Source organism: Trachymyrmex cornetzi, unplaced genomic scaffold (assembly GCF_001594075.2).
Source record: "Trachymyrmex cornetzi isolate Tcor2-1 unplaced genomic scaffold, Tcor1.1 scaffold643, whole genome shotgun sequence".
NCBI classification, from domain to species: domain Eukaryota; kingdom Metazoa; phylum Arthropoda; class Insecta; order Hymenoptera; family Formicidae; genus Trachymyrmex; species Trachymyrmex cornetzi.
In genome coordinates, this window is record NW_017299963.1 from 91,540 (window position 1) to 95,333 (window position 3,794).

The following is a 3,794-nucleotide window of genomic DNA, read 5'->3' on the forward strand; positions in this document are numbered from 1 at the left end:
GGAAAGGAGATGAAGAGGATCATGGGAGGGAAAGAGAGATGTGGGGAAGGGAAGGGAGGTTGAGAGGGAGGATGAATAGAAAGTAATGTTCTGGAATGTGGCAGGTCTAAGAAATAAAGATATGGAGTTTTGGAAAGGATCGAAGGAATGTGATAGTATTATCAGATTGGGTAGAGGAAAAGGATTGGGACAAGGTGAAGAAGTCATTCTCGAGAGGGTTTATTTGGAAGGCGCAGTGGGCGGTGAGAGAAAAGAGGAAGGGAAGAGAGATGGGGGTAAGAAAGGAGCTGTTGGAGAGGGGGACGAGATGGAAGAGGAAAGGATAAGAGAAGGGAGAGTGAGAATCGGGGAGAAAAATGGAGAAATAGAAGTGTTTGTAAAGGATAATTTGGAAAGGTATAGAAGGAGTTTGGAGAAATGGATGGAAGAAAAAAAGGAAGAGAAAAAAATAATAATAGGAGGGGACTTTAGTGCAAGAACAGGGAAGGAGGGAGGGGCAAAGAGAAGAGAAGAGTAGAAGTTCAAAGGATGGAAAGGTAAATAAGGAAGGGAGGAGGCTGATAGAAATGATTGAGGAGAGGGGTTGGAGCATTTGGAACGGAAACATACCAGGAGATGAAGAAAGGGAATTCACGTTCACGAGGGGTATGGGAAGTATGGTGATTAACTACGCATTAGGAGATGAGGAAGCAAAAAAGAGAATAAGAAAAATGAAAAAAGGTGATAAAGTTGACTCGGATCATCATCCGCTGGAAATGGGTGGAGGCAAAGGGGAGGACATTTAATAGAAGGAAAAGTAAAGGGCAAGAAACCGGGAGTGACTTGAAATGAAGAGGGAAGAGAGAAATTTAGGGAAAAACTGAGAATAGGAAGCAGGAAAGAGATGGGGATAGAAGAGGATTAGGGAGAAATGAAAAGGGATATTAAGGGATGTTAGAAGAAGTGGAAGAGGAGCAGGAGAAGAGAGAGAAAAAGAAAGGAGGATGGTGGAATGAGGATGGTGGAATGAGGAATGCAGGAAAAAGAAGAGGGAGGTAAGAGGAGAATTAAGGAAAGGGAGAAGGTCGACGGAAAGGAGGGAGAAATTCACGGAAAGGAAAAAAAGACTATAGAAAGTTATGTGAAAGGAAGAAAAAAAAGAAACGGAGAAATGGTTGAGGGAGGCAGAGCAAGTTAAAAGAGAAAGTGACGTCTGGGAAATTGTACCATAAATAAGGGAAGGAAGAGGAGAAAGGAGATATCTATCCTTTTTGGGATCGATGTAAAGAGATGGGATCGAGGTAGAGAAATGGAAAGAGAAGTATGGGGGGAAGTTGTTAGTAGAATTTTGTAACAAGGTGTAGAGAGGGGATGGCCGGAGGAAGGAGTAATAATCCCGATCGTGAAGAAAAGTGAGAGAAGAAAAGTAGGGGAATATAAGGGAGTAACTTTAATGACAGCATACAATTGTACAAGATAAATATAATGGTGTTAGCTGAAAGGTTAAAAATGGAGTACGAGGAAAAAAAGGTGATATCGTAGAATCAAACAGGATTTAGAATGGGAAGGAGAACAATGGATAACATCTACGTCATAAACTATTTAGTAAATAGACAATTGGGAATAGGGAAGAAAGTGGTGGCGCTGTTCGTGGATCTGAGAGCGGCGTTCGACTCAGTGGACAGGGGAGTTCTGTATAAAGCAATGAGGGAAAGAGGGATAAGAGAGGGACTGATTGAAAGGGTAAAGGAAGTGTTAAGCGAAACAAAGAGTATGGTAAGAGCAGGAGGGAAGACAGGAGAGAGTTTCTGGACGGCGAGAGGAGTAAGACAGGGGTGTCCGCTGAGCCCATTGCTGTTCAACATAGTGATAGCAGATCTGGAGGAAGAGATGGGAAGGGTGAAGTGGGGAGGAATCTGGTTAGGGGATAGAAAAGTATATACGCTAGTGTACACAGACGATATTGTGTTGTTTTCGGAGGATGAGGAGAGGATGAGAAGCATGATAGACAGAATGGAGGAATATCTGGAGAGGAAAAGATTAGAGCTGAATGTAGACAAGACTAAAATTTGTGAAATTAATGAGATTTAGAAAAGGAAACGGAAGGACATGCAAGAAGGATTGGCGGTGGAGAGGAAAGAGAATAGAAGAGGTAAAGGAATTTACATACTTAGGATACAGGTTACAGAGGAATGGAGGGCAGGAGGCACAGGACGTTAATTAAGAAGACGGAAAACGGCCATGATAGTGGGAGAGGTATGGGGAATTGGAAAGAGGAGATTTGGAAAGGACTGGAGTAGAAGAATTTGGTTATTTGACAAGTTAATATGGATGGTAATGAGTTACGGGGTGGAAGTATGGGGGTGGAAAGAAAGAGTGGAAGTAGAAAGGCTAGAAGAAAGATATCTAAGATAGATTTTCGGATTAAAGTCTAGTGCCGATAACTTTTGTAGATAAAAAAATTAATAACAGGCAACGACCGGCTGAAAAATGAAGTTAAGGTTGTAACAAAACGAAAAAAAAAAGTTTAAACACGAGATAATGTGAAATGGTGAAATGGGGGTGCTGTTTAGGGGTTGAAATCGGTTTTTCTCGACTTGCGGCGAAGGGTGACCTCCTAGTGGAAAATGTTCAATACAAAAGTTATAGATAATAAAAAAAATCTAAAACTTTTGTATTTGACATTTTTCAACATAACCTCAAATTTTTCGAGAAAATGGCGAAAAACTGATTTTTTAGTTTTTAATTTTTTTCTCACGTAAAAATAATTTAATTTACATGAAATTTTGTGGAAGTATACCTTTTTTTGCCTGGAATAAGCTTGATTTTTTTGGAATTAAAAAAAACAAATAGTTTTTGAGATGTTGACACTTCTTTAAAAAACTACCCTCATCTTCCACGGACAACTTTATTGATGTTTTTTTGTATTTTTATATTTATATATATATCATTTTAACCGTTGAAATGTGTACTTTCAAATGGTCTATGCATGTTGTAGGTTAAATTTTCATTAAACGGCTTAAAATTACGAAAAACCGAAAAAAGTGACTTTTCTAAACACTAATTCACCAATTTCTCTAATGATTTTCAATTTTGTTGTTATTTTTGTTAATAATTGACTACATTTTAATGACAGGACGTATTGTAATGTAATATTACTAAAGTTGATTTAATTTTATAAAGGAAAAAGAGGAAAGGTATTAAAAATAACATTTTGATGGCTATAAATTGTACCATATTGAGAGTCGTAATCTGTCAATAAGATTCGCTAATTTAGTGTGCATATTATTAATGTATATTTTATTATTTTTTCATTATGTGTAGTATAGTAATGAGTCATGTAGGTTATTTAAAACAAAATATTTTTAATAAATTATAATTAAACATAGTAGTCAAAAATAAAACAATATTTTTTTTACAATTAAATTCCAATAGGCTACGTATTTTTTTCCACAAACCAGGCTCAAGTAATGCAACAGATACATTTTATACATCTAATTGTTTCAAACATGAATCGCAAATTTAATAGCATTTATTCATGCTTTTTCGGGTTGCGACACAACTTCCGGTTTTGCAGGAAGAGGTAAAAAAACAATAGTAAAACCTTTATTGAACAATCAAAATTTATCAAGTGTAGGTAGTATTTTTTATAAAAAAGATGCAGACCACGAGACTATTGCAAAAAAACGGATGTCAACTTATAACTGGTATTTATAGAAACAGAAAAATAAATATTTCATTAAATCAATTACGATTTGAGCTTTACCAACAGGCAACGAACAAATCAACTTTTAAATTGGAAAAAATTCCCCCCA